We start from the raw sequence: 25968 nt of genomic DNA, 5'->3' as shown, positions 1-25968 counted from the left end.
CTTAGTCTGGAGCATCTAACAGTCACAGACTACTTGTGCCAAGGTGGACTGCAGTCATCTACCAACTTGATTATCAAATTGGGTGATTTTCCTAGTTTAGAGAGGGATGTGCAAGTGTAAGAATTTTGGTTAATGCATCATTTTATTTGCCATTTTTGAAAATGCTAGTGACTCCATCACATACTCATTTCAAGTGACCTGCCTTTGGAGTTAGAAAATGAAAAAATGGGAATTTAAGCAAGATTGACTACTGCACTCCTGGGTAAAGTGTATTTACAATTACTTTGCTTTTGTGGCACTGAGGCAGTGAAAGGACACCCAGCTTAGTCTTTAGGAATTTGCACAAAGAATCTTGGAGTAGAGCACTTGCCTTGTTACCCTGGTTTGATCCCCAACACCTTGTCCCCAGTATAGCTGGGTATAGCCCAAAATTTGTTTTGGTTTTTGAGTCATACCCGGCAGCACATGGGTCACTCCTGGCTCAGTGTTCAGAAATCGTTCCTGGTAAGCACGGGACCATGCGTATGCTGGGATACGAACCACCATCTGTCCTGGATTGGCTGCTTGCAAGGCAAACTTCCTACCGATGTGCTATCTCTGGTCCCTGTCCCAGAATTTTTGCTTTGAGTATGCTGATGGCAGCTTTGGGCCAATCTTTCATTCGAAATTTCTTGGGACTCAAATCTGTTTTGTAGGGCTAGAGGTCATTTGTAGGTGATATTTGGACTTTGTTGAGGAGTGACCAGCGAACTGGCCTCAATTCTATTGTGGAAGGAAGACATGAGTATGCTGATTCCATCTGTTAACTGTTGCTCTGCTTGACCTCTAATCCAGAGGTCCTCAAACTTTTTAAACAGGGGGCCAGTTCACTGTCCCTCAGACCATTGGAGGGTCTGACTATAGTAAAAACAAAACTTATGAATTCTTATGCACACTGCATATATCTTACTTTGCAATGAAGAAACAACATACAAATACAATATGTGGCACACGGGCCATAGTTTGAGGACCACTGCAATAGATGAATTGCCCTTTTTTTGGCTTTTGGGTCACACCCAGCAGTGCTCGGGTTCCTTCTGGCTCTAAGTTCAGGTAGGCTCGGTACCATATGGGATGCAGGGATTTGAATCACCATGCTATCTCTGTCCCAAGGAAATTTCCCTGTTTGCTTTCAGTCTACCAAAGAATGCTATTTGGGCTAGGAGGAGCCGGCTTTATCTGTGGGGACTGTGATTAACCCCTCATCAGGAATAGTTCCTCGAAATAGTATTTTGCTACGCATTATAAACCTTTAGGGGAATTCAGCCCACCAGAGGTATCCTTAGATTTTCCTAGTTAGGTTAAAGTTAGATTAGTGGTATTTAATTGGACTTTGTCACTTATGACCAGTTATATAAATACCACTTTAAGTTTTTTTTTTTTTGGGGGGGGGTTTTGCTTTTTGGGTCACACCCAGCGGTGCTCAGGGGTTACTCCTGGCTGTTCAGAAATAGCTCCTGGCAGGCACGGGGGGGGGGGGGGGGACCATATGGGACACCGGGATTCAAACCAACCACATCAGGTCCTGGATTGGCTGCTTGCAAGGCAAACGCCGCTGTGCTATCTCTCCGGGCCCCACTTTTAAGTTTTCTAAGAATGCATATAATTTACTAAGATACAAAAAGTTGCTCTTCACATCTTTATATTCAGATAGGTGAATAATTTTATGTTATGCTCTGTAAGTTACGTAAATTTAGATTGGAGAAATCTTTTTTGGGACAACTATAGATATTTGTAGAGTCCCTTAGTTGGCTTAAATTTGTCTGCAAGAGTATTAATCTCTGCAGAGGATTTTTTTTTGTCTACATAAGCAAATTAATATAGCCACTAAGTATTACAATAAATAAAAATATTGGAGATGCCAAGAGGCCAAATTTTGTCAAATTTACTGAACACATAACCATTAAATTTTAATATGCAATTTTATAATTTAGGCTATATAACTTATAGATCCAATTTTATGAGCACTGTAACATGAGCATTTAAGTTTAATTCCTAGAATTTTTTTTTGGTTTTTGGGCCACAACTGGCGGTGCTCAGGGGGTTACTCCTGGCTGTCTGCTCAGAAATAGCTCCTGGCAGGCACAGGGGACCATATGGGACACCGGGATTCAAACCAACCAGTCCTGGATCGGCTGCTTGCAAGGCAAACGCCACTTTGCTATCTTATCTCTCCGGGCCCTAATCCCTAGGATTTTTTATATAAAACATTAAATTATAATTAGAAAAATAATTTAGTTTGATAATGCAATGTCATAAATTCACTATATTTTTTTAAACAGTTACACTCCTATTTTTACTTTTTACTACCATTTTGATGTTGATAACCAAAGACACTATACATAATTTTTTTTTAGTATAGAATGTAAATTCACTCTGCTGATTTTTACATGCAGCCTGCAGGAGTGGAGGTAGGCTTTAAATTAAACAGTTATTACTGAAAATTTTGCACTAATTGATGATCAGTGGCAGGTTCCTTTTTAACAAATAAAGTACTTAAATTTGGTAAAATTTAAGGGCATCCTTTGAAGGTGAATTACACCCCAAAGTTTTTTTGTTGGAGTCAACTTTGCAGCTGGATTAAGAACAGTGCTGACAGGTGGTGTATGCCAGTTTATTAAGTTAGTATTTAAAACTTGCATTAAGTCTTAAAGGTGGAAATTATGAAAACCGGGTTTTTTTTTTTTGGTTTTTCGGGCCACACCCATTTGATGCTCAGGGTTACTCCTGGCTAAGTGCTCAGAAATTGCCCCTGGCTTGGGGGGACCATATGGGACGCCAGGGGATGGAACAGCCACCCTTCCTTGGCTAGTGCTTGCAAGGCAAACTACCTCTAGCACTACCTCTCCCGCCCCTGAAAACCATTATTTTTTTAATATAAACACTAAATATTGGGCCCGGAGAGATAGCACAGCGGCGTTTGCCTTGCAAGCAGCCTATCCAGACCAAAGGTGGTTGGTTCGAATCCCGGTGTCCCATATGGTCCCCCGTGCCTGTCAGGAGCTATTTCTGAGTAGACAGCCAGGAGTAACCCCTGAGCACCGCCGGGTGTGGCCCAAAAACCAAAAAAATATAAAAATAAAGCAGAACAAGGAAGGGCCTACTATAAAGGAAATAGTTTTGAGTCCATTAAAAGTATGAGTCCAGGGGCCGGAGAGATAGCATGGAGGTAAGGCGTTTGCCTTGCATGTAGAAGGATGGTGGTTCAAATCCTGGCATCCCATATGGTCCCCCGTGCCTGCCAGGAGCGATTTCTGAACAGACAGCCAGGAGTAACCCCTGAGCACTGCCGGGTGTGGCCCAAAAACAAAAAACAAAAAAAAACAAAAACAAACCCCACTAAATGTTTATTAAAGACACTTAAAATTAGTTTTCTAGATTTACCAATTTTAGGATGACAAAGTATTAAGTTCTTATCAATATCATGCACTCACGAAAATAAAGATGAGTTACAGATAAAAGATGAGCAAAATATGTGGGAAATTGTTTTGGACATCTCCAAACTTTCCCGCCAGATCTTTGCTGGCTATATATCGGAAAAAAAGAAAAAAATTTTAGGAAAGGAAGGCCTTTTTAGAAGAGTAAGAAGAGCCGGCTCTAGTTAAAGGTAGTTTTAGAAGAGGAATAGAAGAAATTATCAAGTGCATTTCTTTATGTCTTTAAATTTTTAGTTGGTAAAATTCTATTTTTGTTGCATCAGATATTGTAAATTCCTATAGATACAACACGTTTATTATTTTTACATAACATTGAGCAGAGACTTCAGTAAAACATTACTCATTTTTAGATGTTATCAAGATGTTTGGACACTTTTTTTTTTTTTTTTTTTGGTTTTTGGGCCACACCCGGTAACGCTCAGGGGTTACTCCTGGCTATGCGCTCAGAAGTCGCTCCTGGCTTGGGGGACCATATGGGACACCGGGGGATCGAACCAAGGCTAGCGCAGGCAAGGCAGGCACCTTACCTCTTGCGCCACCGCCCGGCCCCAGGACACATTTTTTTAATACATCTTTTCCCCATAAGGTATATGATAAGTGAGGTAGAATATAGGACTGGAAAGTTCCTTTGCCAGAACTGTTACTTTGCTGAAACTGGAAAGTTTCCTCAGTGTAGCATCATCCCAAGTTAAAATAATTGCACTTTTTAACCATATTCATTGCTAACCCTAGGCACCTCAAAGGAGATGAAACATGTTGAATAGCCCATGAATAGGGCCAGTCCTTTTGAGCAATGACGGGGCCTGGGAATGACCCCAAAATTAGTTTTTATGCTAAGGCTTATCCGTCAGAGGAATGCCATTTTTATGGTATTTAGAATAGCAGTCCTTTCTCCAATGCCTTCCCTTCATAAGCGGGGACAAAGTTCCTCAACCATTCACGCAGGGGAACAAGGTGTCCACAGCGGGCCTTTTGAGGAACCCTGTGGGGGATATTGCAGTTCTCCCCACCAGGAAAATCTAAGAATATCTTTGGTGGGTTGAATTTTTAAAGGTTTATGATGCCGTAGCATTACACCCTTTTTTTTTTTTTTTTTTTTTTTTTAGGAGAATTCATGCGTGAATGGTTGAGGAATTTCCGAAGAGATGCTTGGCATTATCTCAGGCAAAATTGTGGCCTCTATCAAATAATTTGGCTCAGAAATTCCAGCACCAAAGATTACTAAAATAGCCTAAAAGTTCAGACAATGTTTCAAATATGTCCATGCAGCTGAAGTTTCTGGTAAACAAGGGCACAATTGACTCTGCTCAGAAAATAGGAAAACACACTTTAGAAGATTTGGTTTCTTCCTGTGCTTGACCTCATAAACAATAGAGCCCAGCCCAGTGAAGATGTTTCTAGATATTTCTTACCTCCTCCTAACCCTTGTTTTGCATTTGAGGTTGGTTGTTATAAGCTGTCCTGAGTGTTACCTTTTCTTTTGCAATTAGCCTTGCCTTGTTATTGTAAACATCCTTCTCTGCACCTGGGACTGGCTTACCCCTATAAAAACCCCTGTTTAAAAAATAAACTTGTCGCCTCTCTTTTATGTGGTTTACAAGCCACTTTCCTGGAGGTTTTCTTGCATAGCAAGAAGCCTGGGTCTAGGTGACAAATGGAATATATCATGTATTCTAGTAGTCTTTAAGTTTTAATTAACAAGGCTTCTTGAAGCAGTTTATGAAAGTAAAATCAAGTTAAATACTCCCAACCATTTGTAGTACCCATTTGTAATACCCATTGAAATGGGTATTAGGTACTGAGGAAGTCTCCAAACTCAGACCCACCCAAAAGCCGGAGCTCCTGGAATGTTCTGGATGATTTGTCATTGGATAGTTTCCTTTACATTTGATTTTGAGCTAACTAAAATAATCAGGCATATTTTGTGTCTGTTCTCTGCAACTGTGATTTTCTTTCCTGATCGCCATGGCCCTGTAGGGCTTCCATGGCATTGCTGCACAGTAGCTCTTGTGTTATTTCCATGTTCTGGCTATTACCCATAGAGCCATAGAACATTACTCTTTTGGGCCACACTTGGCGGAACACTGCATTCCTGAGACTGCTCAAGGATCACTCCTGACGGTACTTGGTACTTGGGGGGAATCATAGGAGAATAAAGTAAACATCTAGGGACTCAAGACAGTACAGTGAGTTAAGGTGCTTGTCTTGTTTGTGCCTAACGGGTTTGATTCCTAGCACACAAGTCTGAACAGTATCAGGAGTAAGCCCTAAAATACTGCTGGGTGTAAACCCCCCCCCTCTACTCCACCCCCATTGTCTAGGGGTAAGAGAAAAGAATAGGAATGTCACTATAAGAGAAAACAAAATGTTCTGAAATTCTCATAAATCTACAAAAATTCTAGCATGGGGGAGCCAGAGCAGGTAGGGCATCATCTTTGCACACAGCGAACCCGGGCTCTATCCTCTGCATCCCATATGGCCCTCTGTGCCTGCCAGTAGAGATTTCTGAGTGCAGAGCCCAGGACTCAGCCCAAGTGCCTCCAGTTGTGGCCCAGACCAAAATAAAATTCTAGAATGCCAGTATATACCAAGAGGGAGATAGTACAGCAGTAGGGCATTTGCCCTGCTTGCAGCCAGCCAACCCAGGACAGAAGGTGATTTGAATCCCCGGCATCCCATGTGATTCCTTCAGCCAGCCAGCCAGCCAGGAGCTAGCCAAGGAGTAACTCCTGAAGCTGCTGGGTGTGACAAAAAGAACACCTGTTCTTTGTTTACTATTGAGTTAGAAAAGTTTTGAAAAGCAGGCCAGAAAAAGGGGGTCTGTGCCTGTTACACAGTTATCAATAGTGACAGCTGCTGTGCTAACGAAGTCCAAAAGTCAGCCCAGCCCTCTGTCAAGAATGGGGAGGGACAGTGTATGTACTTTTTCAGAAAACAAGGGGAAGGGGGTGAGGACAAAAGGAAGCTCTGCTGAGGGCTCCGGTCCATCAATTTACATCCTTCTTCCATAGTAGCAAATCCCCAGGTTTTTAGCTATGCAAGGGTTTCATAGCTGGTTCCCTGTGTAAGACACTGATGGAATGTTCAGTTAGATTCTGAGGCCTGGTATTACGGAGAGGTCGGAAAGATCCAGAATGAGTGATGTTGACTTCTTAATTGATTTGTGTGTGAAGTCTGGTGAGAAGAACTCCAGCTTGGGGCCAGAGAGATAGCACAATGGTAGGGCATTTGCCTGGCATACAGCCAATCGGGGACAGACAGTGGTTTGAATCCCAGCACTCATATGGTCCCCCGAGCTAGCCAGGAGCAATTTCTGAGCACAGAGCCAGTAACCTCTGAGTGCCACCAGATGTGACCCCCCCTACCCCCCAATAAAACCAGCTTAATCTAGCCAACCTGCAAACATAGTCCTGCTAACATTGGCATGTGCCATCTCTTGTATGCTTCAGATTCGGCCAAAAATCTTGTATGTAAAAATCCATGCTGAGCAACTAATGATGTCAGAGGCAAATTCTGAAGATCTTACCTTGTCTAGGTGGAAGGCTCAGGGTGTAATCATGGTGCTGTTTCCCATGGTAAACCTACCACCAAAAAGAAAAAAGGATTTTGGAATAGGAACTGGTATGAATGGGAATCTACCATTGGCATTATTTAGTGACTCATTTTTATCTGCGATAAACCCGTTGGTTTTTTTCTCCCATTCATACATATATTTTAGCATTTGTGGACAAAAATCCTATGAAGGGCAGGGCTTGTGTGTATTTGTTCCACTGTTGGTCTCCTTCCTCTCCTGGCACCCATATATGAAACTTTTTGTACACTTAATGACTCTGAAGGAGTCATTAAGGATTGTGTTTGAGAGTCTGGCAGAGATAATCAGTGTTAAGGTTCATGTGCAGAAAACTGCAGGACTAGTCTTAGTTCAGTTCTCACTGTGAGACGTAATTTTGGGGCCACACCTGGCAGTGCTCAGGAACTACTCCCAGCCTTGCTACGCAGGGATTGATTACTCCTGGTAGTTCTTAGAAGACCGTGTGGTGCCAGGGATGGAACCCAGGCTTGTGGTCTGTAAGGCATGTTTATCAGTTCATTGAACTCCGTGGCCCTCAATAGAAATCTTGCCCAGAGTGATAAGAATCTCAGGACCGGAGTAAGGAAAACGTGGGTAGGGCGTTTACCTTGCACACATCCAACCTGGATTTGACCCCCAGCATCCCATATTGTCCCCTGAGCCGGCCAGGAATAATTTTTGAGTGCGTAGCCAGGAGACCCGGCATTCTGCCAGGTGTGCCCCAAAAAAGAAAAAAAGAAAAAGAATGATTTAATACCTCAAACCCACAGCCTTTATAACATCGTGGGGGCTTGGCTTTGAATTAGGTTATAGATCTATTGATGAAATTAATTTAAGATGATTTTTTGATCCACTGGCCTCTAGTTTATGGACCCAGCACACTTCCGTTATGCCTGTCTGCTGTTCTTGAATAAAGTTAGAAAGTATGTTAAAGACTATGTAGATTCTGAAAGGGAAGAATACTAAAAAAAAATCACAAAACATTTACTGGGCCATTTTACATAACATTTCAATTGATTTTCACTTAACATATGATGTGTGAAAGTCTTTAGTATGTATAATGAATGCATACTTGAGAAATTTTGGGCATCTAAACCAGAAACAAATTTTGGGAGTGAAAAAAAAAAACGGTACTGGTGAGGGCATTCCATACTCAAACTTCTCAAATATGGGTTTAAACAGAACCTAAATAACCAAGTTGCCATTTAGACTTTTGCCACTATTGTTTTCTTTTTCTTCCGGGGCCGTACTTGGCAGTGCTCAGGTCCTTCTCCTGCTTTGTTTAGAGATCACTCAGGAGGGATATGTGGTGCCAGGAACTCACGCCACAGTCAGCTACATGTCAGCCAAGCACATTACCTCCTGTACTGTCTCTCCAGACCCATGTCATGTATACTTTAGTAGCATTTCCTGCTTTAATATTTTAGTTTTTTTTGGGTATATCCAGGTCACTACTTAAGGATCGATCTAGTGGGATTTGGGGGACCACTGTGTCTGAAATTGAATTTGGAACTCTTGTAAGCAAGCAAAGCATACACTCTAGGCTAGTTCATTAATCTATCTTTCTGGGTTCTTTTTATTTGTGGTATCCAGGATTAAACCCAGGGACTTACACATGCAAGGTTATGAACTGTACCACTGAGCACATCCTTGGCCCTGTGCTTTTTATTTGTTCTGTTTGTTTGTTTGTTTATGAGCCACACCTGGTAGCACTCTGGTTACTCCTGGCTCTGCATTCAGAACTCGATCCTGGCAGACTCGGGGGACCATATGGAATGCTGGGGATCAAACTCGGATCTGCTCCAGGTCGTCCTCGTGCAAGGCAAACGCCCTACCGCTGTGCTATCACTCCAGCCCAAGTGCTTTTCATTTTTATCACTGTACATGAACTCACAGATTCAGACTGATTTAATTATGACCTGTTGCTGCTATACTACTTTCAGTGTTTAGAAGATAATCATTACCATGCCATGGAACTTGTCATACATAATTTAAAATACTTATTCACAGGTCTTTTTCCTCACAAACAAATTAGATTTCCTAATGAAGGTCAGAAAGACTTGCCAAGGACTTTTTCTAGTGATTTATTCTGATTTTTGTTGTTGTTAATAGTTTTACCTTTTCCCCCCACCCTGGTAACAGTTTTAATATTGAGGAAAAAAAGCCTCCAAAATTTAATATAGAGAAGTTTTCCCCATGAAAAATTAGATTGGGGGGGGGGTGAAGCTATATTCAGTGGTGCTCAGGGCTGATGTTTGGTTCTGAACTCAGGGATCATTCTTGGTGGACTCAATCTGTACTATATCTCCTGTCATGGAACATTGGAGAGTAAGTTATAGGCACTATGCCATGATCCTCATCACTTACTATTTGATTGTCGAGTCAGTATATTTTTATTTTTGTTTGTTTTCCACATCCAGTGGTGCTTGGAGGTTACTCCCAGCTTGATATTGTGGAGTTGGTGTCTGGGGTTGAACCTGGGCTTCCTGCATGCAGAGCGTGTTCTCGGTTTTGACCTGTTGCTATCCTGGCCTGATAGGGACATTTAAAAAAAGACTTCCTGGATTCCGCCCACTTTCGGAGTATTAGACTTTTACCCCAGTTTATTACTTTTCTCTTCTTCAAACAAAACCACGCAACTTGAACTAGCTAGTCCTGCCTCCCAGTTAGAGGGGGAAATAAGGGAGGCACCAAGACCAAACAGGTGCAAGACTACTATGTAGTAGGATAGGTACATAGGGGATCACATATTCTAGCAGCCCTGGGGGTGAGGGAAGAGGATGGGAGATAGGACAAAAACGGAGATGTAGGGAGGACAATTTGGTGATGGGAATCCCCCCTGATTTTATGTAAATATTTACCTAAAATATTATTGTCAACAATATGATCAAAATAAAAATTATATTAAAAAAAAAGCATTCCTATTTATTTTGTTTTGGGGCCACACCCAGTGGTGCTCAGGTGTTACTCCTGGCTCTGCGCTCAGCAATCGCTCCTGGCAGGCTCTGGGGACCATATGGGATGCCAGGGATTGAATCTGAGTCCGTCCCGGGTCATCCATATGCAAGGCAAATGCCCTACCACTGTGCTATCACTCTGGCTCCCAAGACTTCCTTTCTAAAAGTAAGATGCATCTTAGGGGATGGAGTGATAGGACAGCAGGTAAGGTGCTTTCCTTGCATTTGGCTGACCCAGATTTGAGCTTTGATATCCCATGTGATTCCCTGAGCCCTGCCAGGAGTAATCTGTGAACTCAGAACCAGGAGTAAACCCCTGAACACCTCTGGGTGTGGTTCCCAAACCTAAAAAGGACTAAATATATCTTAATCATCCTCCTTTTCTTCCTTCTCATTATTGTGACAGGGCATGGTTGCATTCTTGGTCTTTGTTGGGGTGACACACTTATTTTTTTGTTGTGGCACCAGAGATCACAAACGTCAGTGCTGCTAGAGTCTCCTGGCATGTGGAACTGAGGGGGGGGTGGTGGCTCTAAGTCACTACCTTATGCCTGCAAGGCAGTAGATCTGTCTCTCAATCTATCTTTTTTTTTTTTTTTTTTTTTGGTTTTTGGGTCACACCCGGCGGTGCTCAGGGGTTCCTCCTGGCTGTCTGCTCAGAAATAGCTCCTGGCAGGCACAGGGGACCATATGGGACACCGGGATTCGAACCAACCACCTTTGGTCCTGGATCGGCTGCTTGCAAGGCAAATACCGCTGTGCTATCTCTCCAGGCCCTCTCAATCTATCTTTGGGCCTTGACAGAAGCTCTTCAGTAATATAAAATCATTACAATTTCCTCAAATTTGTCTATCTCGTCTATTGTCACGGTCTAGGGTGAAAGGAATTATTCCCAGAGGACTAGGAGATACAAGGGATTGGGCCCAGGATCTCATGCAAGCAAGCAGATATTTTAATACTTACACATACCAGCAGCAACAATAACAAACTGCAGTAATGTTGCACTGTTGAAGGGGGGTATTCTGTTTATGACTGAAACCCAACTACAAACATGCTTTAATCACGGTGCTTAAATAAAGATTTATAAATTAAAGAAATAAACATACTGTAGGTTTCAAGTCATTACCACACACAATAATGACTAATATCTGTGAACTTAATGGGAAATATCTGATTCTCATCATATTAGGTGAGAGAGAGAGAGAGAGAGAGAGAGAGAGAGAGAGAGAGAGAGAGAGAGAGAGAGAGAGAGAGAGAGAGAATTAGAGAGATGGTTTAATTACTTGATTCTTTGATACACAGAGAAGTTGGCCCAGAGGCAGTATGGTCCCCTCTGTCAACCAAAATCATCAGTGAGAGCAAAGAAAAGACCTGTCATTTTTTTTGTTTGTTTTTTGGGTCACACCTGGCTGTGCTCAGGGGTTATTTCTGGCTCCAGGCTCAGAAATTGCTCCTGGCAGGCACAGGGGACCATATGGGGCGCCGGGATTCGAACTGATGACCTCTGCATGAAAGGCAAACGCCTTACCTCCATGCTATCTCTCTGGCCCCAGACCTGTCATGTTTGCTTGAGAAAGCAACTCCAAGAGGAGCTCCTGCATCCTCGTTGTCATTCTGTGAACCACCAGGGGGCAGAGGTGCTCTTCCTTTGCCAGGATTCCTCTCTGGGCTTTGCCTGGCTTGGGTTGAAGGCTAGAGAGAGTCAAGCAGTGCCTGAGTCTTCTCCAGTGCTCAGGGAGCAAACAACCCGAGAGAATCTAACTCACAGTTCCCCACATAGTAGTAACCTTTCACAAGAAGTCCTGCAGGAGAGATGAGAAAGTCCATTGTGTAATGGGAGATGACAAAAGAAGTCCCCTTGCATCAAGCCAATGACAGCAGCCAGCACCAAGTCCTAGAGGACTTTTGGGTTTTGGGCCACACTTGACAGTGCTCAGGGTTACTCCTGGCTTTGTACCCAGAATTGGGGGATCATATAAGATGCCAGAGTTTGAACCTAGGAGGGCTGCTACACACTGGCCCCAGATAGGGTCTTTTTTAGAGTACTCGCCTGAGGCTTGGGGGACAATTTGCCTCAGCAGCATGTTTGGCTTCTTTATCATTTCCTTCCTTCCTTCCTTCCTTCCTTCCTTCCTTCCTTCCTTCCTTCCTTCCTTCCTTCCTTCCTTCCTTCCTTCCTTCCTTCCTTCCTTCCTTCCCTCCCTCCCTCCCTCACTCCCCCCAAACACTGGATCCTTCCTTCCTTCCTTCCTTCCTTCCTTCCTTCCTTCCTTCCTTCCTTCCTTCCTTCCTTCCTTCCTTCCTTCCTTCCTTCCTTCCCTCCCTCCCTCCCTCACTCCCCCCAAACACTGGATCCTTCCTTCCTTCCTTCCTTCCTTCCTTCCTTCCTTCCTTCCTTCCTTCCTTCCTTCCTTCCTTCCTTCCTTCCTTCCTCCCTCCCTTCCTCCCTCCCTCCCCCCAAACACTGGGTCTTTCCTTCCTTCCTTCCTTCCTTCCTTCCTTCCTTCCTTCCTTCCTTCCTTCCTTCCTTCCTTCCTTCCTTCCTTCCTTCCTTCCTTCCTCCCTCCCTTCCTCCCTCCCTCCCCCCAAACACTGGGTCTTTCCTTCCTTCCTTCCTTCCTTCCTTCCTTCCTTCCTTCCTTCCTTCCTTCCTTCCTTCCTTCCTTCCTTCCTTCCTTCCTTCCTTCCTTCCTTCCTTCCTTCCTTCCCTTTTTGTTTTGGGGTCACACCTGGTGGTGCTCAGAAGTTCCTCCTGGGTCTGTGCTCGGAAATCGCCCTTGGCAGGCACGGGGAACTGTATGGGATGTCGGGATTCGAACCATCGTTTGTCCTGGATCGGCTGTGTGCAAGGCAAAGCTTAAAAAAAATTCAACAAGAACTCTTAATTTTGTGCAGGGAACCTAATATAACATATATAATATACCTCCAGATAAAAACCTGAGTTGTTTTTTTTGTTGTTGTTTGTTTGTTTTGGTTTTTGGCTTTTGGGCCACACCCAGCGATGCCCAGGGATTACTCCTGTCTATGCACTCAGAAATTGCTCCTGATTTGGGGGACCATGTGGGATGCCGGGGATCAAACGTAGGTCCATCCTGCGTCAGCCGTGTACAAGGCAAACGCTCTACCGCTGAGCTACCACTCTGGCCCCTAAAAGCCTGTTTTATGTGAAACAATTTAAACAAATCCAGTTGAGCTCCAGTTCTTACCTTGTAAAGAATCCCCTTAGGCACAATGTAATCTGTTTGACCTCTATGGAAAACAGTCTGGATTCTTGGGGGAAAATGATATGCTTCTATATGACCCTGCGATTACACTTCTTGTTTTTTTTTTGTTTTTGTTTGGTGCTCAGTGGTTGCTCCCAGCTCTATGCTCAGAAATCGCTCCTGGCAGGCTCGGGGGACCAAATGGGATGCTGGGATTCGAACCACCATCCTTCTGCATGCAAGGCAAATGCCCTACCTCCATGCTATCTCTCCAGCCCCCTCGATTACACTTCTTGTGAATTCCTCAAAACACAAAAACAATTCGAAAAGATAGAGACACACCTATGTTCATTTGCAGTGCTAAGCACATTAGCCAGGATGTGGAATCAATTCAGATGTCTGATAAGAGATGAATGAAGAAGATGTGGAACCATAGATCAATGGAATCTTATGAAGTTACAAGATAAACGCTTGCTGTTTGTTCTAACTTGGGTAGCACTATAGGGCATCAAGTTAAGCAAAATAAATCAGAGGGAAAACAAAGACTGGATGATTTTACTCATCTGTCATAGAAAAAATAGTATCAGATGCCATCAAACACTTTGGGCTTTGATTGCAAAACTTAACAACTAGGGGAGAGGGAGAAGGAGAAAAAGTAAAAATCCTTTTTACAAGAGTGAACTAAATATTTTTATATATGCTGAAATAAGTATGGCATCAGTGAGAGTAAGAGGGTGAATCACTATTTGAGACAGAAAATGGAAACTGACCTATAAAAAAATGAGGTGAGGGGCTTGAGTGAGCACAGTGGTTGGACGTTTGCCTTGCATGTGGTTGGTCCAGGATGGACCTGGTTTTAATCCCCAGCATCCCATATGGTACCCTGAGTCAGGAGTGATTTCTGAGTGCATAGCCAGGAGTAACCCTGAGCATTACTGGGTGTGGTCCAAAAATTAAAGAAATAAAAATGAGATGAATGCTTAGTAGGAAATTCTTGTAGAAAAGTCTTGGTTGGGTTATGAGATCAGGTAACAATCAGGATATAGGGTTATAGAGATTAGTTAGCTTGTTAATTTTACCTCCCTATGCACCAGGAGTATCATGTGGCATTGTTTCATTTTGCGCACTTAAATTGTTTTGTTAAGCACACTAAAATGGGGGAATTATTACATATAGAAAGAAGTTCTTAACTATTAGAGATTGGAACCTATAAAATTTATAGTGCAGGGCTGCCTTTCATCCTAAGCATTTGTCATGGAGACTTGACTTAGGCCTCGATGAATAGGATATCTATTGTCCAACCCCAAACCTCAGATCTCAATATAGGTACCGGCACAGATTTGGACACCAGCACCAGGACTCAAACTCCTCCTCGGGGGATCTCGAATGCTGCCCTGTACCAACCTGCTCCAGGGTAGGCCCGTAAGACACCGTGATGATAAGGAGACAGCAACAGCTTGATCTAAGGGCAGGTTGTCCTATCCCACCACCCAATAGTGAGATGAAATCAGAAGACACTCTGCCCTAGGATCTGTACAAGAACCAGTATCTCTATTTACAAAAGACTGTCTACAACAACTGCAACTAAGCAGAATTTTTCCTGGGGCCACAAAGAAAGACTTTATCCTAGTCTACATCCTAGGACCTGTTAAAAAACTACAGAAGACTGACTTTGTCAACCGTGACTGAGCAGAAATTTGTCTGGGACCATTGAGACATTGGGGTTGGATAACCAACATGCCCAGAGCCTGTAGTTGGTCTTTTGACTGTAGGCTTTATGGGCAGAGACACCTGTATCTCTTAGGCTAATGAAATTTTCTTTCTTATTTTCCTAACTTTTGATGTGCCTTTAAAAAAAAAAAAAAAAAAAAAAAAAGCTGTGCCGGAGAGATAGCATGGAGGTTAAGCATTTGCCTTTCATGCAGAAGGACGGTGGTTCGAATCCTGGCATCCCATATGGTCCCCTGAGCCTGCCAGGAGCAATTTCTGAGCATAGAGCCAGGAGTTCTCTGAGCGCTGCCAGGTGTGAACCCCCCCCCCCAAAAAAAAAACCATATCTCTGCCCCTCTCACCCCCTTTTATCTTTTCTTCTTTTAATTTTACTTATATTACTTATATTCTAGATAGGGCCCCCACTTTTTTTTTTATAGAATCATAGAACTTGAAAAACTTTAATCTGTCTTATATGTCTATGTCTTTACAAATGAGAAAAAAAAGTGGATGGGAACCAGGGCCTAGTGGTCTCAGGAACATTGAGTAGGAAAAAAAAGAGGTCAAATTTAAGTACCCAAGCCAAAATCAGTGACAACAGAATCAAGAGACCCGAACTATAACAAGCTAAACACAAAATGGACCTGTCACACTAGTAGTCCAGGGGGCTAGAGGTGGACGCTTGGGATGCATTCGGGGAACTATGGAGGGAGGTCAACACTGGTGGTGGGAATGGCCCTAATTCACTGTCACTAAACGCCTGAAATACAACTGTGAAAGACTTGTAATTCACAATGGCCTCAATAAAAAAATAATACAAATGAGATGAAATATTTATAATGACTTTCAGGCTGACAGGGGAAAAAAGAGCATGGAGTTTATTGGAGCAAATTCTCTATTGAGAGTACTGTAGGAGCAGACAGCAAGATTCTTTTTTCTTCTGGACAGAGAGTTGAGGCAGGTAAAATTAGGATAAGGCATTTCCTCTATAGCCACCTGTAGGCATTTATGGGTGAACTCGAACCTTCATCTCTATAGGCCTTCATAAAGTCTGTCTTTCTTGTATACTTTTATGTTTTTTAAAAACATTTTTAGAGGGGTCAGAGCTGTTAGGCTGGTTACACCATGTTTTACCCAAAACAAAGATCATCCCTGGTTTTTGTATGTTTTTACAACTTGGTTTCACCCAAAACAAAGATTGTCTTATATGTAAACCTGGGTGGGACAGGTTCAGGATAACCTGAGCTATCTGCCCTACTATGTCCTTACTGTCCCACCTGGGAGGAGGCCACACACAGCAATGCTCAGGGGCTACTCTTGGCTCTTTACTCAGAAATTACTCCTGGTGGGGGCTCAGGAGACTACTTTGGGTGCTAGAGATTGAACTCGACAGAGTGCAAAACAAGTGTCCTACCTACTGTACTATCTCTTAGGCCCGATATTTAAAAAAAAAAAATTAAAATCAGGTGCCGAGCGATAACACAGCAGTAGGGAGTTTGCTTGCATGTGGCCAATCTAGGACGGACCTGAGTTTGATCCCCGCAACCCATATGGTCCCCAAAGCTAGGAGTGATTTCTGAGCGCATATCCAGGAGTAACCCCTGAGCGTCACTGGATGTGGCCCAAAAACCAAAAAAAAGAAAAAGAAAAAGAAGAAAAAAGAAAAACATAAAAAATAAATCTATTATGCTGAGTGAAATAAAGCAGAGAGAGAGAGAGAGAGAGAGAGAGAGAGAGAGAGAGAGAGAGAGAGAGAGAGAGAGAAAGAGAGAGAGAGAAAAACGCAGAATGGTCTCACTCATCTATGGGTTTTAAGAAAAATGAAAGACATTCTTGCAATAATAATTTTCAGACACAAAAGAGAAAAGCTGGAACTTCCAGCTCACCTCAGGAAGCTCACCACTAAGAGTGATGAGTTTAGTTAGAGAAATATAACTGTCCTAATAATGAGAATGTATGAGGGAAATGGAGAGCCTGTTTAGAGTACAGGCGGGGGTTGGGTGGGGAGGAGGGAGACTTGGGACATTGGTGATGGGAATGTTGCACTGGTGATGGGTGGTGTTCTTTACATGACTGAAACCCAAACACAATCATGTATGTAATCAAGTAAAAAAATAAAAAAGAAATCTGACTTCCCAACAGAAGCCTACAATATTTGGTTTTGGTTTATTTATTTGCTCGTTTATTTATTTAGTTTTGGGGCCACACTAGTGGCATTCAGGAGTTACTCCTGGCTCTTTGCTCAGAAATCGCTCCTGGCAGGCATGGGGGACCATATGGGATGCAGGGATTCGAACCACTGTCAGTCCTGGGTCAGCCGTGTGCAAACGCCCTACTGCTGTGCTATCTCTCCGGCCCATAGGTACTTTTAAAATCCCTCAGCATTTCAAATAATCTTTTCACTCCTACCCTACATGTTATATTCTCATTATTATTCTTTTAGTCAGTGTGTGCTAGTAGTGATTTCATCACTGACTTCCCTTGTGGCTCACTGCAGATTCACATGAACAGGTCATATGAACAAGCAAGCAATGATGAAATTCTGAAATACTTGAACTCTGAAACTTTTTTTTGGAGGGGGGGCACACTCGACAGTGCTCTGGGATTACTGATACCCTATCTACAACAAGCTTTCCACAGAGGGGAACAGTTACACTAGCACTCCGGGTTTGCAAAGGAGGGAGATATGGGACACATGCTGGGAAAAGGGGTGGAGGGAGGACAACACTGGGGGTAGGAATGGTCCTGATTTTTTTTTAACAACAGGTTTTGTTAGAAATACATAAAATACGTAGAACAGATTCATGGGCAAAATAATAATTGAAGTTCCATGTGAAAACTTTTGGCAACTCAGTTACACATCGGAAAAATACATATGGGTCAGAGGAAGTTAATGAGGTTGAGGAATAAATAAAACAAGAAAGGAAAGTGTTGGGATTGGAGAGGTAGTGGATTTAAAGCACTTCTCTCTCTCTCTCTCTCTCTCTCACTCTCTCTCTCTCTCTCTCTCTCTCTCTCATTTTTGGCAATATTCAATGGTTACTCCTGACTCTACACTCAAGAATGACTCCTGTTAGTGCTTGGGAGACCATATGGGATGCTGGGGATCAAAGCCAGATTGAGTGCGTGCAAGGCAAGTGCTCTACCAGCTGTACTATCCCCTCAGCCCTCAGGCACTTTTCTTGCATAAGTGATGAATGTTAGTTTGATTTATGGCACCACCAGGAGTGATCTCTGAGCACTGGCAGTGTGATCTAACTCCAGACCACCAAAAAGGGGAAATGTTGAGTATTAGTGGAACTGAGTTACATTTTTATTCGTTGTGTATATTTAAAAATCTTCATAATCAGAGTTATCAACTTAACATTGAAATAAAAATGTATTGAGAAATAAATAGGAATTAATATCAAATGCCACGAAAGTCAATCTTTATAGTGAGTTTTCTGAAAGATAGTTTCTTGCTTTCTGACATTTCTTTGAACTGTCAATGCTATTCCAAATGTTCAAATTTGTGAAGAAGATATTGGAATTCCATGGTATAAAATAACGAAGATTGGGACCAGCTAAGCTGACATCTGTGCAAGGCAGAGGACATCTGTATTTCGAATGCAAAAGCACACTTTGTATGACCAACAAAGGCCCTGCAGAAGCTGAGATGGAACAAGTTCTTTATTCGCGAACCTCAATGCCTTGCCTTACAGTGGGAATTTCTTTCCCTCAGTGTGTTCATGGAACCGAGTCTCTTTTGCCCACATGTGATTGTTTTACTCGGTGCCTGCTGTTGACCACGCATTTATTTATAAACCCAAAATGTTCAAGTAATCAATGAGAAGTGTGCTCATTTCAACTATTTAATATTCTATCTGCACAGTTTGTTCGTATTACTTTAAAAAAGAGAACGCATTTTTTAGGAGCTGCTAATAAACAAACACTGACAAGTAACCACCACATAAGAAATGTTCTGAGTTTTAGCAATGGCTTACAGCTGGCCGGAGGGTCATGTCGGACTAAGATGGCCTGTGCTTTAGCAGTAAACAATAAAAAGGTAACTAAATCTGAGCCAAACTCAGGACTAACTAGGTTCAAGTTGAGTCAGTCAGTGAAAATGGACTGTTCCTATTTCAGCAGGCTTCCATGTGAAGAGACAAGGGGCCTCCATCAGCAGATTACCTAGCCACTCAACTCAGGAACTAGGATGTAGGATGTAAGTGGGAGCATCTGAATTCCTATTTTACAGTTGTTTTAGGGAGTCTGGGAAGATTCCCTGCCATGTCTGAAGAAGTAAGTGCTCCTTATTCTGCCTGGTGCAACACTAGCCTATGGCCAGTGACTACTTTGAACCATTTCTCTGACTCAGCCAGTCTATAGTCTTTTAACAGAAACAGACACAACCTATCACACACATGGACCTGGGATAAAAAGAGATAAATGTCTTCTGACATTTCCCCTTAATAGTCACTGACTCGCTCCCTGTCCCTGCATCATAAATCCTCATGTCCTTGTATTTTGAACTGAACCCCAATCAAAGACTGAGAGCTCTTTGATGGCAACAGTTCATTTTAATGATTGTTCCACTCTTTAAAACACACATACACACACACACACACACACACACACACACACACTACACTTATGCATTCCTGTTCTGAGTCATTCCTTTGTTAAAATTCTTGTATCTTGCTATCCCATGTCTAACCTTTCCCAGTTTGGTGGTGAAACTACACCATAGATTGGGTTTGGGAAGCTGCTTAGCAGAAACATGTCTCCCACAGGGTAAAGTTTAACCCAGCAAGTTGGAAAAGACCCATATCCTTAAGTAGGGGACATGATGTACATTGTTACACAGGTCTTCAGTAGCCAGAACACAATCATGACTGGTCCCTAGCAGAGGGAGAGACAGTGACTTTGGGGGTGTGGAGCTGAGGAACACACAAAGGCTTTGTCTGAGTGGCTGGCAAGTCCCTATCATTTGATCATTTGTTGCAGGCAGAAGCAGCCCTACTTAAAAAAAAAAGCAATCCCAGTAACAAATTTTTTTGGAAATAATAAAAAAATGCATAGTCATAAAGTAGCCCAAAGGCATAAGAAACATCCCCTTGAGATACAAATATCGATCACTTTGGCGATGGAAACTTGAGACACACCTTTAGAAAAGGAGAAGTTATAGGAGAATAGAAAGGCCATGATAAGAATATGAAAGGACCATCAAAATGCCAATACTTTTCCGGTGACAATAACCATCACTTTTATATAAGTGGAGAACTCCAGGCCAAGGGAATTGGGAGAAATTGTATATACTATTCTCCCAAAAGCCATTCTGGGTAGTTTCTTCTCTGGAGAAGCCTGTGTTCTCTCTCTCTCTTTTTTTTTTTTTTTTTTTTTGTGGTTTTTGGGTCACACCCGGCAGTGCTCAGGGGTTATTCCTGGCTCCAGGCTCAGAAATCGCTCCTGGCAGGCACGAGGGACCATATGGGGCGCTGGGATTCGAACCGATGACCTCCTGCATGAAAGGCAAACACCTTACCTCCATGCTATCTCTCCGGCCCCGCCTGTGTTCTCTCTTGATCGTGCATTTCTCTCACTCCTCTCTCATTTCTACAAATTTCTTGAAATAAAGTTAGTTTGCTTCACTATTTTGCCTCCTAAAATTCTTTTATGCTAGGGAAGCCGATGATCCTAGAATGCCTGTGCCGAGGTTAAGAAAAACTTTTCTGGGGCCGGGCGGTGGCGCTAAAGGTAAGGTGCCTGCCTTGCCTGCGCTAGCCTTGGACGGACCGCGGTTCGATCCCCCGGTGTCCCATATGGTCCCCCAAGCCAGGAGCAACTTCTGAGCGCATAGCTAGGAGTAACCCCTGAGCGTTACCGGGTGTGGCCCAAAAAAACAAAACAAACAAAAAAAAAAAAAAAAGAAAAACTTTTCTGCCATAAGATGCATATCCTCTTCACCAGTGCAACTTTCCCTCCACCATTGCATTTTATGGCTAAAACCCAATTATGAACATGTTTGATTAATGGTGCTTAAATAAAGAAACTATTTTGGGCTGGAGAGATAGCACAGCAGTAGGGTGCTTGCCTTGCAAATGGCCAACCTAGAGTCAATGGTGATTGGAATCCTGGCATCCCATATGGTTCCCGAGTCTGCCAGGGGCGATTTCTCAGCACAGAGCCAGGAGTAATCCTTGAGCCCCACTGGGTGTGGATCTCTCCAATATTAAAAAAAAAAAACTTTAAAAATTAAAATAAAAAGACTAACTTTTCTTTGTCCTGCCAGGAGCAGTTCTTCTCTCCAGATTGAGTTTGTGGATCCCCAAAAAAACATGTTAGGCATTTCTCCTGGTTTCTAAGATAGGTCAACTAATGAAGGAGCACTGTTTTTTTTTTTTTTTTTCTTTTTAATCTTTTTCTTTATTTAAGAAGCATGATTACATACATGGTTGTTATTTTCTTTTTCTTTTGTTTATTTTGGGTCATACTCGGCAGTGCTCTGGGGTTACTCCTGGTTCTACACTCAGAAATCGCTCCTGGAAGGCTTGGGGGACCATATGGGATGCCGGGATTCAAACCACGGACCTGCATGCAAGGTAACCTCCATGCTATTTCTCCGGCCCTTCTTTTTCTTTTTCTTTTTTTCTTTTTTTTTTTGGCTACAACTGATGATGCTCAGGGGTTACTCCAGCTATGTGTTCAGAAATCGTTCCTGGCTTGGGGGACCATATGGGACACTGGGGAATCGAACCACAGACCATCCTAAGTTAGTGCATGCAAGGCAAACGTTCTACTGCTTGCACCACCGCTCCAGCCCAGATTATGATCTTTTCTATTTCTGGAGATGGGTTACTTATTTGACTGGAGTACAATTACAAAATTATGTGAAGGCATGCATGGAGAATGCTAATCTGGTGTGTGTGTGTGTGTGCGCGCGCGCACGCGCGCATGTGTGTGTGTGTGTGTGTGTGTGCAAAGTGTTAGGGAGTGTGACTGCATATCTAATTTGTATGTAGTATGTGTATAGGAGCCTAAAAATAGGAAGGTGTGGGTGTGACTCTTTCTTCCTTCATGGCTGTGACTTTCATGTGTGGTATATGAAGTGAAATATGGATGACGTCAGTGGTGGGGCGACCCAATGGAAAAAGGGTGTAGGACTTTGTATGGAGATCTGGCTTGTGGTATGGGTGGAACCAACTTGTTTTTGGATGTGCAGTAGGGTTAGTAGAGAGGACACCTTAACAAAGGTTTGGCATGAAGTTTTTATTGATTATGCAGAATACAGGAGTGAGGAGACAAATATGTGAGAATGTGCATGTAGGTATCTAGTGTTTGTGTGTGATATGGCTGTAACCAAGCTTAGCTTTTGTTTAGATTTTCTTTTGCTCTTTGTTTTGTCCTTTGTTTTTGTCTCCGTTTGTTCTTTGTTTGGTCTTTGTTTCATTCTTTGTTTCAACTTTGTTTTGACTTTTGTTTGGTTCTTCTTTAGTCTTTTGTCTAAACATTGTGTGGCCTTTTTGTAGTCTTTGTATAGCTTTTGTTTTTAAGTGGGTCTGGGCTGAGAAGCCATGAAAAACACCTTGTGTAATGAAAATCCGGGATATATCATCTCTCCCTATATAATCCACATCCACTGAGGTGGCCTCAGTGCCCCCGAGGGACCTGGCATCTGCTTGGAACCTGTATCAGTCAACAGCTACTACTTGAAGGTAAGAGGGATTTGCTTGTATCTTCCACATTGTTCATGATTTTCAAGTGCAAGGGTACTTTTTTTTTTTTTTTTTTTAATAAGGGTATTTCTTATGTCCTATGGGGAACTTTCTCTCTGGACAGTCAAGATGGGAAGACATAAAAGAATAGAGAAGAAAATAGCAGAGGACACAGAGAGTGTGTGTGTGTGGGGTGATCAGTGGGTTCCTGGTGTGTCATGTTCGAAATCCTTTGAGTATGGGGAGAGGCTCTGGCTTTTAACTCATATTCTCTCAGATTAATGCCTTGTAATCCTGGGACTAAATCAATAGCGTGGTTGGCTTCTTTTTCTATTTACTCCTTTATTGCCGTTCATGATTTGAAAATGAGTTTTTTCTCCTTATCTGGGAACAACTTCTTTTTTCATACAGATGTGTGAGGAATGCTAATGGAACAACAAAGACCAGATCTTATTAGAATTTTGCTCCCTGAGTAAACCAATCTCTTAAAGGAAAAGGTGCTAATGCTCTGTCTTAGAAATCACAAAGTTGCTTAGGTTTTATGGTTGACAGAAAAAGAAAAGTAAAGATGTGTCAGGGCCCAAAAGTAATGGACTTAACTACTCCAGTTTCCTGAGAGGCCTTGGGTAAGTTGAAAGGATGCCTCGTTAGGAAAGAATGCCAGTTTTGTTTGTAAGATGTTGGCAGTTATTTCCAATCTGGAGATGGACACTTGGGCTTCCTGTAGATTTTCTTGGTTTGGGAAAAATTACTAAAATGTATTTTTATGATATGCAAATACAAGCCATGTTTTGTTGTTCAGAATAAATTCTGAAGTCATAATATGAATAGAGTGCAGTTGATGAATTTATTGTATGATCCTTGCAGTCAAATGAGTCTTTGTGTTATGGTAAGATGCAGGAATTGTTTCTTGGATGGGGGAATATTTTGAAATAATAAAGTTGCTTCAGAAATCTGAGATTCTGCATATGGTGCTATTAAATGGTGAGGATGCCAGTTTTCGGGAAATGAAGCACTGTGACAAGCACATTATTGGGGCTACCTCAGTCTCCTAGAGTTGAGAAAGTAGATTCTACTTGGAGGCCCATGTGCTCGATGATAATACATTCTGGAAGGAAAATTAGAGTTTCTTCTCATTTACCCATAAGGACTGAGGACCAAGAGATCAAGTCTCAGTAGGACAGAGGGGTCTTGTCAATGGGAGCTGTGTTGCTTATAGAACTTGGAAGTCTTCTGAACTGGGCTCTGACCCTAGAGTTAGGGTTCCACTTTGGGGACTCTAAGAGTGTCCATACCCATTTTCTGTGTAGGCCTTGCTTGATGAATTTTAGCTGTGCTCTATTCCTTAAGGTATCAATCTGTTAAAAATTATACCTAAAGAATAGAGATAGTATATTGGGTAAAATGCTTGCCTTGTATGTGGCTAGCCCAGGGCCTTACGGTAAAATCCTGCATCACCCTGGTCTCCCCAAGTCTCACCAAGAGTGATTTCTGAGCACAGAGGCATGAGTAGTCCCAGGTATCGTCAGTGTGGCCCCTAATTCCAATAAAATAAAACCAACAAGACAAAAAAATGAAGCTGAGGACTAAAGAGATAGCTTGATGGCCAAACCCATACTTTGCTTGTGGGAAACTGTGGGATCTGATTGATCCTCTGCACCCCATGATACCTCAAGCCCTGTCAGGAGCAACTCTTAAGCACAGAGTAACGATTCATCCTCAAGAATCACTGAGTATGGCCACAAAATTAAATTAAACAAAATATTATTTTGGCTTATACCCAGTGTTGCTAAGGGCTTATTCCTGCTCAGGGATTATTCCTGGAAGGATTTGGGGTTTCACTGCTCTTCTTCTTCCCATATATAAGCCTCAAGTCAAACTGAGCTGCCTATATTTCTCCTATTTGGTGCTGGGGACCAAACAAAATCTATATAAGTTTTAGCATTGCAGGGGTCCTCAAACTTTTTCAACAGGGGGCCAGTTCACTGTCCCTCAGACCATTGGAGGGTCTGACTATAGTAAAAACAAAACTTATGGACGAATTCTTATGCACACTGCATATATCTTATTTTGCAATGAAGAAACAAAACAGATACAAATACAATATGTGGCCTGCGGGCCATAGTTTGAGACCACTGCTAGGGAATTGGAAATTGAGGGGTAGAGTCATTCTGGGTATTACAGGGAGTTTGTGATTAATGCAAAATGTGATTATTAAGAAAATTTATAGGTTGGTGAGGTATGGGGCCAGGCCACCTCCATGGAAAACCACTGTGAGGAATACTGAGGTATACCCAACCATTTGCTGAGGGCACTAGCACTGTCTTGAAGAAAAGAGGTGCAGAGAAGACCTCTGCCCTTCCTCATAAACCCCACCTGAGGAGAACAACAAGAACAACTAAATGGCACAATTCCATGGCATAGGGATTCATTTCCAGAGCTACACCCGCAGGTTTTCACTTTTTGAAATTATGCATTTTCATTTGCTTCTTGGACTTCAGTCTGCCAGCTAATTTTTCTGTCCAATTAGCATGGACAATATCCAAGTTAAACTGGTTATTTTAAAAAATATACAATTGAGGGCCGGCGAGGTGGCTCTAGAGGTAAGGTGTCTGCCTTGCAAGCACTAGCCAAGGAAGGACCATGGTTCGATCCCCCGGCATCCCATATGGTCCCTCCAAGCCAGGGGCAACTTCTGAGTGCTTAGCCAGGAGTAACCCCTGAGCATCAAATGGGTGTGGCCCGAAAAACAAAACAAAACAAAACAAAACAAATATATATATATATACATACATACATACATACATACATATACAATTGGGGGCTGGAGAGATAGCACAGTGGTAGGGAGTTTGCCTTGAAAGCAACTGACCCAGGAAGAAAAGTGGTTTGAATCCTGGCATCCCATATGGGGTCTTCCAGGAGCAATTTCTGAGCACAGAGTCAGGAGTAAACTCTGAACTTCACTGGATGTGACTCAAAATCAAAACAAAACAAAAATATATACAATTAATATTTTTGTTTTGTTTTCTTTTTGGGCCATGCCACGAGACTCTCAGAAGTTACTCCTGGCTCTGCACTCAGAGATATCCCCTGGCAGGCTCGAGGGACCATATCAGATGCCGGGAATCGAACCTGGATCTATCTTGGGTTGGCCACGTGCAAGGCAAATGCCCTACCACTGTGCTATTTCTCCAGCCCTTATAATTGATCTTTCTTTAAGACAGAATTAATAAAATGTATTAGAAAACGTTCAAGTTAAAAATCTGGGATAAATATATAAAATATTCAAACATTTCAAAATTTCCTCAGTATACACCGTCTCTCTGCCAACTTGGTTTCACTTCTCAACTTCCC

The 25968-nt window shown here is 42.5% G+C and overlaps 3 protein-coding genes across 4 annotated transcripts in view; 2 read left to right on the top strand and 1 right to left on the bottom strand.

The window, feature by feature from the left end:
- The window catches only part of EIF1B (eukaryotic translation initiation factor 1B), a 634827-nt gene that overhangs the window by 5818 nt on the left and 603041 nt on the right, over nt 1-25968 (top strand).
- The window catches only part of GORASP1 (golgi reassembly stacking protein 1), a 737102-nt gene that overhangs the window by 467657 nt on the left and 243477 nt on the right, over nt 1-25968 (bottom strand). The gene's annotated exons all lie outside the window — the stretch shown is intronic.
- MOBP (myelin associated oligodendrocyte basic protein) overlaps nt 22476-25968 on the top strand; it is a 49430-nt gene continuing 45937 nt past the window's right edge. Inside the window, exon 1 of one of the 2 annotated variants that reach the window (XM_049766444.1) lies at nt 22476-22611. The gene's annotated coding sequence lies outside the window, so the exon portion shown is untranslated. The remainder of the gene's footprint in view (nt 22612-25968) is intronic. The other variant, XM_049766445.1, reaches the window with a different exon arrangement.

This window comes from Suncus etruscus, chromosome 20, assembly GCF_024139225.1.
Source record: "Suncus etruscus isolate mSunEtr1 chromosome 20, mSunEtr1.pri.cur, whole genome shotgun sequence".
NCBI classification, from domain to species: domain Eukaryota; kingdom Metazoa; phylum Chordata; class Mammalia; order Eulipotyphla; family Soricidae; genus Suncus; species Suncus etruscus.
The sequence above is the reverse complement of the archived record's forward strand: the minus strand, read 5'-3'. Positions and strand labels throughout refer to the sequence as shown.